Genomic DNA, 14,449 nt, shown 5'->3' on the forward strand with positions numbered 1-14,449 from the left:
TCCTGATTATTACCTCAATGGTAAATCCAAAACAGGAAAACTGAAATCTCTCGTCAAAGAGAGAACGACTGAGACGCGACCACAGACTGCAGGTCGCTTTAGGAAGGCACAGGCCGTAGCTGACATAGACACCTGCTCACACGCAGCATCTGAAGAAGGCAAAAACACGACAGGGCGGAACAAGGACACAGGACAGCAAACATCAAACAAGAATCCGACAAGGACAGAAGCGGAAACAGAAGGGAAAATAGGGACTCTAATCAGAGGGCAAAATAGGGGACAGGTGTGAAAGAGTAAATGAGGTCGTTAGGAGAATGAGAAACAGCTGGGAGAGGAGACGACGAACGATAGAGAGAGAGAGCGAGAGAGGGAAAGAGGAAGGGGAGAGAGAGGATAGAAAGAGGGAAAGAACCTAAAGACCAGCAGAGGAAGCACAGGGACAAGACATGATGATCAAAGACAAAACATGACAGTACCCCCCCACTCACGAGCGCCTCCTGGCGCACCGAGGAGGAACCCTGGCGGCAACGAAGGAAATCATCAATCAACGAACGGTCCAGCACGTCCCGAGAAGAACCCAACTCCTCTCCCCAGGACCGTAACCCTCCCAATCCACTAAGTACTGGTAACCACGTCCCCGAGAACGCATGTCCATGATCTTCCGTACCTTGTAAATAGGTGCGCCCTCGACAAGACGGGGGGGAGGGAAGACGAACGGGGGCGCGAAGAAAAGGCTTGACACAGGAGACATGGAAACAGGGTGGACGCGACGAGAATGTCGCGGAAGAAGCAGTCCCACAGCGACAGGATTGACGACCTGAGAGACACGGAACGGACCAATGAACCGCGGAGTCAACTTGCGAGAAGCTGTCGTAAGGGAAGTTACGAGTGGAAAGCCACACTCTCTGACCGCGACAATACCTAGGACTCTTAATCCTACGTTTATGGCGGCTCTCACAGTCTGCGCCCTGTAACGGCAAAGTGCAGACCTGACCCTCCTCCAGGTGCGCTCACAACGTTGGACAAAAGCCTGAGCGGAGGGAACGCTGGACTCGGCGAGCTGGGACGAGAACAGAGGAGGCTGGTACCCAAGACTACTCTGAAACGGAGATAGCCCGGTAGCAGACGAAGGAAGCGAGTTGTGAGCGTACTCAGCCCGAGGGAGCTGTTCTGCCCAAGACGCAGGGTTTCGAAACGAAAGGCTGCGTAATATGCGACCAATCGACTGATTGGCCCTTTCTGCTTGACCGTTAGACTGGGGATGAAACCCGGAAGAGAGACTGACGGAAGCACCAATCAAACGACAGAACTCCCTCCAAAACTGTGACGTGAATTGCGGACCTCTGTCTGAAACGGCGTCTAACGGGAGCCATGAATTCTGAACACATTCTCAATGATGATTTGTGCCGTCTCCTTAGCGGAAGGAAGCTTAGCGAGGGAATGAAATGTGCCGCCTTAGAGAACCTATCGATAACCGTAAGAATCACAGTCTTCCCCGCAGACGAAGGCAGACCGGTAATAAAGTCTAAGGCGATGTGAACCATGGTCGAGAAGGAATGGAAGCGGTCTGAGACGACCGGCAGGAGGAGAGTTACCTGACTTAGTCTGCGCGCAGTCCGAACAAGCAGCCACGAAACGGCGCGTGTCCCGCTCCTGAGTAGGCCACCAAAACCGCTGGCGAATAGAAGCAAGCGTACCCGAACGCCGGGGTGGCCAGCTAACTTGGCAGAGTGACCCACTGAAGAACAGCCAGACGAGTAGAGACAGGAACGAACAGAAGGTTACTAGGACAAGCGCGCGGCGACGCAGTGGTGAGTGAGTGCTTGCTTTACCTGTCTCTCAATTCCCCAGACAGTCAACCCGACAACACGCCCTTCAGGAGAAATCCCCTCGGGGTCGGTAGAAACACAGAAGAACTAAAGAGACGGGATAAGGCATCAGGCTTGGTGTTCTTATTTCCCGGGCGATAGGAAATCACGAACTCGAAACGAAGCGAAAACAACGCCCAACGAGCTTGACGTGCATTAAGTCGTTTGGCAGAACGGATGTATCAAGGTTCTTATGGTCAGTCCAAACGACAAAGGGACGGTCGCCCCCTCCAACCACTGTCGCCATTCGCCTATGGCTAAGCGGATGGCGAGCAGTTCGCGGTTACCCACATCATAGTTGCGCTCCGATGGCGACAGGCGATGAGAAAAGTAAGCGCAAGGATGGACCTTATCGTCAGAATGAAGCGCTGAGACAAGAATGGCTCCACGCCCACTCTGAAGCGTCAACCTCGACAATGAATTGTTTAGTGACGTCAGGAGTAACAAGGATAGGGCGGATGTAAAACGCTTCTTGAGGAATCAAAAGCTCCCTGGGCGGAACCGGACCACTTAAAGCAAGTCTGCACAGAAGTCAGAGCTGTGAAGGGGGCACGCACTTGACCGAAATTACGAATGAAACGCCGATAGAAATTAGCGAAACCGAGAAAGCGCTGCAACTCGACACGTGACTTAGGAACGGGCCAATCGCTGACAGCCTGGACCTTAGGGATCCATCTGAATGCCTTCAGCGAAATAACAGAACCGAGAAATGTGACAGAGAGACATGAAAGGCCACTTCTCAGCCTTCACGTAGAGACAATTCTCTAAAAGGCGCTGGAGTACACGTCAACGTGCTGAACATGAATCTCGAGTGACGGTGAAAAAATCAGATATCGTCAAGGTAAACGAAAACAAAAATGTTCAGCATGTCTCTCAGTACATCATTAACTAATGCCTGAAAGACAGCTGGAGCATAGCGAGACCGAACGGCAGAACCCGGTATTCAAAATGCCCTAACGGAGTGTTAAACGCCGTTTTCCACTCGTCCCCCTCTCTGATGCGACGAGATGGTAAGCGTTACGAAGGTCCAACTTAGTAAAGAACCTGGCTCCCTGCAGAATCTCGAAGGCTGACGACATAAGGGGAAGCGGATAACGATTCTTAACCGTTATGTCATTCAGCCCTCGATAATCCACGCAGGGGGCGCAGAGTGCCGTCTTCTCTTAACAAAGAAAAACCCGCTCCGGCGGGAGAGGAAGAAGGCACCACGGTACCGGCGTCGAGAGAAACAGACAGATAATCCTCGAGAGCCTTACGTCTGAGCCGACAGAGAGTAAGTCTACCCCGAGGGGAGTGGTCCCCGGAAGGAGATCAATACAACAATCATACGACCGGTGAGGAGGAAGGAGCTGGCTCTGGACCGACTGAAGACCCGTGCGCAAGATCATGATATTCCTCCGGCACTCCTTCAAATCACCAGGTTCCTCCTGAGTAGAGGGGACAGAAGAAACAGGAGGGATAGCAGACATTAAACACTTCACATGACAGAAACGTTCCAGGATAGGATAGAATTACTAGACCAATTAATAGAAGGATTATGACATACTAGCCAGGGATGACCCAAAACAACAGGTGTAAAAGTAACGAAAAATCAAAAAGGAAATGGTCTCACTGTGGTACCAGATACTGTGAGGTTAAAGGTAGTGTCTCACAATCTGATACTGGGGAGAAGACTACATCTAAGGCGAACCATGGGCGTGGGCTTCCCTAACTGTCTGAGAGGAATGTCATGTTTCCGAGCCCATGCTTCGTCCATAAAACAACCCTCAGCCCAGAGTCTATCAAGGCACTGCAGGAAGCAGCCGAACCGGTCCAGCGTAGATGGACCGACAAGGTAGTACAGGATCTTGATGGAGAGACCTGAGTAGTAGCGCTCACCAGTAGCCCTCCGCTTACTGATGAGCTCTGGCTTTTACTGGACATGACATGACAAAATGTCCAGCAGAACCGCAATAGAGGCAAAGGCGTGTTGATTCTCCGTTCCCTCTCCTTAGTCGAGATGCGAATACCCCCAGCTGCATGGGCTCAGTCTCTGAGCCGGTGGAAGGAGATGGTCGAGATGCGGAGAGGGAAACACTGTTAACGCGAGCTCTCTTCCACGAGCTCGGTGACGAAGATCTACCCGTCGTTCTATGCGGATGGCGAGTGCAATCAAAGAGTCCACGCTGGAGAACTCCCGGGAGAGAATCTCATCCTTAACCTCAGCGTGGAGTCCTCCAGAAACGAGCGAGCAACGCCGGCTCGTTCCAGTACTGGATGCAGCAAGAGTGCGAAACTCTATAGAGTAATCCGTTATGGATCGATCACCTTGACATAGGGAAGCCAGGGCCCTGGAAGCCTCCTTCCCAAAAACTGAACGATCAAAAACCCGTATCATCTCCTCTTTAAAGTTCTGATAAACTTAGAACACTCACCCTTGCCTCCCAGATAGCTGTGCCCCACTCCCGAGCCCGACCAGTAAGGAGTGAATGTACGTAAGCGACCGAGCTCTCTCTCTTGAGTATGTGTTGGGCTGGAGAAGAACACAATATCACACTGGGTGAGAAAGAGCGACACTCAGTGGGCTGCCCTGAGTAACATGGTGTTATTAACCCTAGGTTCCGGAGACTCGGAAGACCAGGAAGTAGCTGGTGGCACGAGACGAAGACTCTGAAACTGTCCTGAGAGATCGGAGACCGGACGCGACAGGGTCTCAACGGCATGACGAGCAGCAGACAATTCCTGCTCGTGTCTGCGAGCATTGCTCCCTGGATCTCGACGGCAGTGTGCGAGAATCCGTAGTCGCTGGGTCCATTCTTGGTCGGATTCTTCTGTTATCTGGTGAATGAGGACCCAAAAGCGACGTAATAGAAACAGAGTCTTTATTCCAGTATTAAACAAATAATGATTCTCCTGGATATTATCAATGGTAAATCCAAAACAGGAAACTGAAATCCTCTCGTCAATAAGAGGAACGACTGGAGACGCGACCACAGACTGCAGGTCGCTTTAGGAAGGCACAGGCCGAGACATAGACACCTCTCACACGCAGCATCTGAAGAAGGCAAAAAACACGACAGGCGGGAACAAGGACAAGGACAGCAAACATCAAACAAGAATCCGACAAGGACAGAAGCGGAAAACAGAGGAGAAATAGGGACTCAATCAAGACAGAGGGCAAAATAGGGGACAGGTGTGAAAGAGTAAATGAGGTCGTTAGGAGAATGAGAAACAGCTGGGAGCAGGAACGGAACGATAGAGAGAGAGAGCGAGAGAGGGAAAGAGGAAGGGGGAGAGAGAGGGATAGAAAGAGGGAAAGAACCTAATAAGACCAGCAGAGGGAAGCACAGGGACAAGACATGATGATCAAAGACAAAACATGACAGTTTTGAGATACATTGTACAAGGGCCATGTTCATGAACTGAAACAGTGAGGGATTATATCTTGACTCGTCCAATGAGAAATTCATTTTAGTTTTCATTTGCAAAACATTTTGTCAGAGTGTGCTCTAATGAACGCAACCCAGGTTATGTTATAGTTATATCTCTATCAACCTGTTTGTTAATCAATTCTGTGACTGTCTGTTTTCCTCTGCATATTGACCTATCCGCAGTATCATTTTTTTCTCTCCAAAAAACAAGATGGCTTTCAATTCTCTATCATTTGATTATTTTAGGTCAAAGTTAATTGCTTCAATTTATCTTCGGGCTGCTTTGCATTTCAATAATTTCCAAATTCTTCTTTTTGTTTCAAGTCAGAAGTTAATTTAGTAAATATTTTCTTAACTCTATTTCTTGAACTGCATCGTTGGTTAAGGGCTTGTAAATAAGCATTTCACGGTAAGGTCTACCTGTTGCATTTGACAACTACAATTTGATTTGATTTATACAACGGGTAGTTCTAATCCAGGATGGCGATTGGTTAAAAGCGCATTCCAGCCGGTGTCTATGTCAAAAGCAGTGTTTTACGATCCCACGGCAAACAACCACAGATAGGCCAAATTACAATCAAAGGTTCTTCATTATAAATTCAGCTTTTACAACGATGGCAATACCCAATTTCACTACAGCCCAAATAGAATGTATTACAGGGCTAGGATTTAAATTAGAATTAGGGTTATAGGCTAACTATGAGCACTGGAGCAAACTAACACAGCAGTTGATTTACTCATGGAGCGGTGGTCAATGGTCGTTCGGCTCTACCAGAGCAGGGTTCGTTCGGCTCTTTCCGAGCAGGGTTTGGTCGTTCGGCTCTACCAGAGCAGGGTTTAGTCGTTCGGCTCTACCAGAGTAGGGTTTGGTCGTTCGGCTCTACCAGAGCAGGGTTTGGTCGTTCGGCTCTACCAAAGCAGGGTTTGGCTCGCGGCTCTACCAAGCAGGGTTTGGTCGTTCGGCTCTACCAGAGCAGGGTTTGGTCGTTCGGCTCTACCAGAGCAGGGTTTTGTCGTTCGGCTCTATCAAAGCAGGGTTTGGTCGTTCGGCTCTACCAGAGCAGGGTTTGGTCGTTCGGCTCTACCAGAGCAGGGTTCGTTCGGCTCTACCCTCAGGGTTTGGCTCTTCCTCCCCAGCATGATCTGGTAGTCGATGGCTGTAGTTGCAGGGTACCCAAAACATACAATTAGAGCATGAGGAGGACAACAATTGGAGTCACATTCACACGCTGGAAATGAACACTTTCCTTTGGTAGTGCTATAGAGAGTGTTGTATGAGCTGAGCTCTTGGTAGCCTGGCTCGGTGGTCGGTGGCAACTTGCTGGGCTGTCTCTCGCTCTGCGCCAGGCCTGCTGGGTTGGGTGTAGTCTCTAGCAGTTGCGTTGGTGTGTCCCCCGTGTCTGCAGTCATGGGGGTCAAAAACCATACAATTAGAGCATGTACTGGCCAACAAGTGGAGTCACATTCACATTCAAAACAAGCACCTTCCTTTAATGGTACTATAGAGAGCCTTGTGATTTGTGTGTTTTTCCACAGCAGGTTGAGAGGAGCAGCAAGCAGCTGCAAGGAGGTTGACATCCATTGCTCGATAGGTCCCTGGTCTGAATGGTGCGCTAAAGGTAAGTTCCTTTTATCTCTAAGTCTGGGGCATGTTTAGCAATTAGTTTGGTTAGGGAGGAGGTGATAGGGAATTGTCAGGAGCTGTCTCAATGTCACTTTAGTCCATGCCAATCTGTAGAATCAGAGCACACCATACAAGCAAGCAAAATAGTCCATGTGATTCAATTTACTCATAATAGGCATGACATCAAATAATAAGACATACCTGTATAATGCAATAACTGCAATATCTCTCCTCTTTGTTTGCTGCGTCTATCACACACCTCTCATCTCCCTTTCCTCTTACAGCTCCCCTCTTCCTCTCGCTCTCCCATCTCTCCCTCTAAGATAAGAAGACATTTCAGTCCCAGCTCAACCCTGTAGCAATATAACTCTCTCTCCTTCCTCTCTCTCTCTCTCTCTCATCTCTTCTCTCTCTCTCCTTTCTCTCTCTCTCTTCTCTCTCTCTCTCTCGTCTCTTCTCGTCTCTCTCTCTCTCTCTCTCTCAGATAGACATCTCAGATGTTTCTTCCTATCTCAACACTGTGATATCCCTGTCTCTCAGTTCATTGTGTGTGTATTCCCCTCTCCCTTCAGAGGGAGAGTAAATCAAATCCAATGTATTTTGTCACATGCGCCGAATACAACAGGGGTGCGTACTGGCGGCAGAGAAGTCAGGCGCAGGAGAGCAAAAACTGATTTACAACGGCGCAGTTTAATAGATAAAACCACCGTTAAAACCTCTACCGATTCACCCTCCCGGATCCGGGATCCTCCTCATCAAAAAAGCTGACTAGCATAGCCTAGCCTAGCGCCACAGGGATATCATATAATATAATTTCATGAAATCACAAGTCCAATACAGCAAATGAAAGATAAACATCTTGTGAATCCAGCCATCATTTCCGAATTTTAAAATGTTTTACAGCGAAAACACAATATATATTTATATTAGCTCACCACAATAGCCAAACACACAACGCCATGTTTTCACCATGTTTTCACCGCCAACATAGCTTTCACAAAACCCACAAATAGAGATAGAATTAATCACTAACCTTTGAACAACTTCATCAGATGACAGTCTTATAACATCATGTTATACAATACATTTATGTTTTGTTCGAAAATGTGCATATTTAGAGCTACAAATCGTGGTTTTACATTGTGAATACGTAGCCATAATGCACCAAATTGTCCGGAGAAATTTTGGACAGTCACGTAATCTAACCAAAAAACTCATAGACTTTACTAAAAAATACATGTTGTACAGCAAATGAAAGATACACTGGTTCTTAATGCAACCGCTGTGTTAGATTTAAAAAAATAACTTTAGTACAACGTACAGCATGCAATATTGTGAGACAGCGCCCAGCAGTTCTCCGCCTTGTTGGAGCCAACATAAACCACAAAAATACGAAATAACATCATAAATATTCTCTTACCTTTGATGATCTTCCATCAGAATGTAGTGCAAGGAGTCCTAGTTCCAGAATAAATCGTTGTTTTGTTTTAGAATGTCCATTTCTTCTGTCGAATTAGCAACTTTGGCTAGCCATGTGGAGCGCACATGTCCAAGAACTCTTGGCGCATGGAACGAAAAATTCCAAAATTCACAATAAACATCGAATAAACTGGTCAAACTCGGTTGAAAATCCATCTTTATGATGTTTTTCTCATATGTATCCAATAAAGTCCGAGCCGGAGCATTTCGTCGTGTATACCTAACGCATTTCAGAAGAAAATGTGGGGTTCCCTGGTGCGCAGTTGAATACTGCCAATAAGGCGGACCTGTCACTCCAAAAGCTCTCATTCGGTCTCACATCAAGCTAGACACCCCATTCAACATTCTACTGCCTGTTGACATCTAGTGGAAGATGTACGGGATAGGCGTGCATACAGATCCATAAATATAAGCCAGTTGAATAGGCAGGCCCTGACACAGAGCCCCATTTTCAGAATTTTCACTTCCTGTTTGGAAGTTTGCTGCCAAATGAGTTCTGTTTTACTCACAGATATAATTCAAACAGTTTTAGAAACTTCAGAGTGTTTTGTATCCAATAGTAATAATAATATGTATATTGTATGATCTAGAACAGAGTACGAGGCCGTTTAATTTGGGCATGATTTTTTCCCAAAGTGAAAATAGCACCCCCTATTAAGAAGAAGTTAACAGTACAATAATCAATGGGTAAAACCCGTCACACACCAGCATAACGTGCACAAGCATTACAATAAACAATTCCGGACAAGGACATGGGGGAAACAGAGGGTTAAATACACAACATGTAATTATGGAATTGGAACCAGGTGTGAAGGAAGACAAGACAAAACAAATGGAAAATGAAAGGTGGATCGGTGATGGCTAGAAGACCGGCGACGCCAAACGCCGAACGCCGCCCGAACAAGGAGAGGGACCGACTTCGGCGAAAGTCGTGACAGTACCCCCCCTTTGACCCGCGGCTCCAGCAGCGCGCCGAAACCGGCCTCGGGGACGACCCGGAGGGCGAGGCGCAGGGCGAGCCGAACGAAGACTGTGGAACTCCTGCAGCGGAGGAACCTCCCCGCACCTCAGACTTCGGGAGCGGACCAGCCACCACCGGCCTGAGGAGAGACACATGGAACGAGGGGTTAATACGATAATCGGGTGGAAGCTGTCACCTATAACAAACCTCGTTCACTCTCCTCAGGACCTTAAATGGCCCCACAAACCGCGGACCCAGCTTCCGGCAGGGCAGGCGGAGGGGCAGGTTTTGGGTCGAGAGCCAAAACCTTTGGCGCAGCACGGCCCTCTGAAGGTGAACACGGACAGCTTCCCATGTCTCCTCTGCGCGCCTGAACCAGTCCACCGCAGGAACCTCGGTCTGACTCTGATGCCAAGGCGCCAGAACCGGCTAGTACCCCAGTACGCACTGGAAGGGAGAGAGGTTAGTGGAGGAGAAGCGAGTTCTGTGCCATCTCGGCCCAGGGCACGAACGCCGCCCACATCCTGGCAATAGGACCGGTCCTGGCAATAGGACCGCAGAAACCTGCCCACATCCTGGTTTACTCTCTCCACCTGCCCATTATTCTCGGGGTGAAACCCTGAAGTAAGGCTGATCGAGACCCCAGACGTTCCATGAACACCTCCCAGACCCTAGACGTGAACTGGGGACCTCGATCAGACACTATATCCTCAGGCAACCCTTAGTGCCGGAAGGCGTGCGTAAACAAGGCCTCCGCAGTCTGTAGGGCCGTAGGGAGACCGGACAGAGGGAGGAGACGACAGGACTTAGAGAACCGATCCTGAGCGACCAGGATTGCGGTGTTACCCTGTGAGGGGGGAAGATCGGTAAGAAAATCCACCGACAGGTGCGACCAAGGCCGTTGTGGAATGGGTAAGGGGTGTAGCTTCCCTCTGGGTAGGTGCCTAGGAGACTTACACTGGGCGCACACCGAGCAGGAGGAAACATAAACCCTCAAGTCCTTAGCCAAGGTAGGCTACCAGTACCTCCCGCTCAAACAGCGCACTGTCAGACCGATCCCACGTAACGCCTGCTCAATGTCCGTGTCCAGCTCCCACACTACCGGCGCCACCAGGCAGGAGGCGGAGAGTATGCCAACAGCCAACAGCTCCTGGTGCACCACGTCATAGTTTCGCTCCGCCGGGCTGAGCTTCTTTAAGAAGGCACAGGGGCGAAGCTTCGGAGGCGTACCCGAGCGCTGAGAGAGCACAGCTCCTATCCCAGCCTCGGATGCGTCCACCTCCACTATGAACGCCAAAGAGCGATCCGGATGGGCCAGCACGGGAGCCGAGGTAAACAGAGCCCTCAGGTGACTGAACGCCCTGTTTTCCTCAGCTGACCACTGCAAACGCACCGGGCCCCCCTTCAGCAGGGAGGTAATGGGAGGGAGCCGCTACCTGACCAAAACCCCGGATAAACCTCTGGTAGTAGTTGGCAAACCCTAAGAACCGCTGCACCTCCTTTACCGTGGTGGGAGTTGACCAAAATGCGGTCACTCTCCATCTCCACCACTGAGGTGGAAATGCGATACCCTAGGAAGGAGACGGACTGCTGGAAGAACAGGTATTCCTCAGTCTTGATGTACAGGTCATGCTCCAACAGGCGACCAAGCACCCTGCTCACCAGGGACACATGCTCGGCACATGTAGCGGAGTATATCAGAATGTCATCAATAGACACCACTACACCCTGCCCGTGCAGGTCCCTGAAAATCTTGTCTACAAAGGTTTGGAAGACTGATGGCGCATTCATCAACCCGTACGGCATGACTAGGTACTCATAGTGCCCTGAGGTGGTACTGAAAGCCGTCTTCCACTCGTCTCCCTCCCGGATACGCACCAGGTTGCAAGCGCTCCTGAGATCTAGTTTGGTGAAGAAGCGCGCCCCGTGCATTGACTCAATCGCTGTGGCTATGAGCGGTAGCGGGTAACTATACCTCACAGTGATCTGGTTCAGACCCCGATAGTCAATACACAGGCGCAGACCTCCCTCCTCCTTCTTCACAAAAAAGAAACTTGAGGAGGCGGGTAAAGTGGAGGACCGAATGTACCCCTGACGCAGGGATTCGGAGACATATGTTTCCATAGCCTCCGTCTCCGCCTGTGAGAGGGGATACACGTGACTCAAGGGAAGTGCAGCGTCTACCAGGAGATTTATCACACAATCGCCCCGTCGATGGGGTGGTAATTGAGTCGCCTTCTTTTTGGAGAAGGCGAGAGCTAAATCGGCATATTCAGGGGGAATGCGCACGGTGGAGACCTGGTCTGGACTTTCCACCATAGTAGCACCAACGGAAACCCCTAAACACCTCCCAGAGCACTCTTGCAACCACCCCGTGAGAGCCCTCTGTGGCCAAGAAACAGTGGGGTCATGATAAACTAACCAGGGTAGGCCTAGCACCACGGGAAACGCAGGACAGTCAATAAGGAAGAGACTAATTCTCTCCTTGTGACCCCCCTGCGTCACCTTGCCCAGAGGAACGGTGGCCTCCCTATTCAACCCTGACCCTAATGGTCGACTATCTAAGGCCTGAACCGGGAAGGGCACAGCCACGGGAACAATAGGGATCCCTAAACTATGGGCGAACGATTTATCTATAAAATTCCCAGCCGCGCCTGAATCGACGAGTGCCTTATGCTGGGAATGTGGGGAAAACTCAGGGAAAGTGACATACACAAACATATGTGCAACAGAGGGCTCCGGGTGAGAATGGTACCGGCTCACCTGGGGTGGCGCCAGAGCGCCCTGCCTCGATACCCAGAGGAACCAACCCGGCACCGACCGGCAGTGTGCCCTCTGCGGCCACAGATGGTGCACGAGCTGGAACCCCCTCCGGTCTCCCTGCGCACCGCCCCTCCCAGCTCCATGGGTATCGGAGAAGGGGTGCGGGGGGATGGAACCAACAAACCCTGATCTGAACGTCCGCGGGTAGCCAGCAGGTTGTCTCTGCAGGCCAACTCCCGACGGACGACCTCGAGCAGACTGCAGCGATAATGGTCGATCAGGGCCCTGTCGTTCTATCCCGCGCCGGCAGCCAGGGTCCGAAACTCCAGGGCGAACTCCTGGGCGCTCCTCGTCCCCTGCCTCAGATGGAAGAGGCGCTCTACCCTCAGGCGGGTGGTCGAAGACTGCCCGGAAACGGCGGGTGAACTCCTCAAACTGGTCCAACGCCGCATCTCCCTCTCTCCACATGGCGTTGGCCCACTCCAGGGCTTTCCCGGTGAGGCACGAGACGAGGGCGGGAGAAGAAGAGAAGGAGGGGTGCGTAGTGGAGACCCCGGTTGTGCTGGTGGAGGCGCTGGGAGAACTCCCTGTCTCTCTCAGCGGTCCATTGTCTGGACAACGCGGTCCATGGTGGTGCCGAGATGGTGGAGCATTGCTGCATGCTCCCGGACACGCTCCTCCACCCCTATAGCGGGGTACCTGCTCCTGCTGTCTCCATAAGTTTGGGGCCGGAATTCTGTAAGGGGTGTGTACTGGCGGCAGAGAAGTCAGGCGCAGGAGAGCAAAAATAAAACCACTGTTAACAGTACAATAATCAATGGGTAAAACCCGTCTCACACCAGCATAACGTGCACAAGCATTACAATAACCAATTCCAGACAAGGACATGGGGGAAACAGAGGGTTAAACAGGGGGTACTGGTACAACAGGTGTAGACCTTACAGTGAAATGCTTACTTACAAGCACTTAAACAACAATGCAGTTTAAAGAAAATACCACAAAAAAAAAGAAGAAATAAATGTAACAAATAATTAAAGAGCAGCAGTAAAATAACAATAGCAAGGCTATATACAGGGGGTACTGGTACAGAGTCAATGTGCGGGGGCACCGGTTAGTCGAGGTAATTGAGGTAATATGTACATGTAGGTAGAGATATTAAAGTGACTATGCATAGATAATAACAGAGAGTAGCAGTAGCGTAACGTATTATCATGCTGGCTATGATGACTCACTCTCTCTCTCTAATAGCCTAGTGTGTGTGTGTGTGTGTGTGTGTGTGTGTGTGTGTGTGTGTGTGTGTGTGTGTGTGTGGTGTGTGTGGTGTGTGTGTGTGTGTGTGTGTGTGTGTGTGTGTGTGTGGTGTGTGTGTGTGTGTGTGTGTGTGTGTGTTGTGTGTGTGTGTGTGTCACCTACGTCTTTCTGTCTCTGTCTCTCTGTCTTTCCTGTCTCTGTCTCTCTGTTGTCTCTGTCTTTTAGTCTCTCTGTCTCTCTGTCTTTCTGTCTCTTTGTCTCTCTGCCTCTGTGTCTCTGTCTCTCTACCTCTACCTCTGCTCACAGCCAGTGGCATGTATTCAGGGATGCGAAGGGAAGCCAGGCTTCCCCAAAAAATGTATAAAAATAAAAAACATTAAATAATGTATCTTTAGTCTCTCTGTGTTTCATAATTTTCCTTCAATTTGCAAGAGGCTGAATGTATCTCACAGGAAAATGCATCTGAACGAGCGAAACAGCGCCCTCTGTCACTCTACGTGTAGGCCATCTATCTGATGTTGTCTATTCCAAACGAGTATGGCATTATTGCCGCCTGTAGCATTGAAGGCAAGGGAAGCCAGCGAGCATTTGGCATCCCTTGATAAAAAAAATTATACAACATTTGCCAATCAGCATTGAGCTAAACTGAGTGAGCTCAACTGTGAATGGTCTTGGCGCACCAAAAAAAAGTGTCAAGGGAAGCCAGCTTGGATTTTGGAGTCACTCCTATCAAACGTCATTGACAGAAAAACTAGAATTGTTGCATCTCGTTGTGTTGTTTTCTTCCGGTGTCTAACTAGCTAGCTAGCTAGCTAAAATTGGCCCATTCCTAAATTAGCCATAGATGGAGATTTGGTCTTGTGGTTTCACTTAATTCTCCGTACTGGCCAATGATTATAACGGCGATTCTGATCCAAACATTAATTCATACATTCTTGTGCCCCTGGCCTGTGAGGATGGAAGTTCAATATGTAGCTAGATGTAGAATGCTAATGTTTACTAGCTAACAGACCGTTTTGTAAACATGAAAGAGAGGAGGATGGCATTAGTGTTTCTCTAAAAGTAGGGTGGGTCAACATGTTTTTCTACTTGC

The sequence above is a fragment of the Salvelinus sp. IW2-2015 genome, unplaced genomic scaffold (assembly GCF_002910315.2).
Source record: "Salvelinus sp. IW2-2015 unplaced genomic scaffold, ASM291031v2 Un_scaffold1200, whole genome shotgun sequence".
NCBI classification, from domain to species: Eukaryota; Metazoa; Chordata; class Actinopteri; order Salmoniformes; family Salmonidae; genus Salvelinus; species Salvelinus sp. IW2-2015.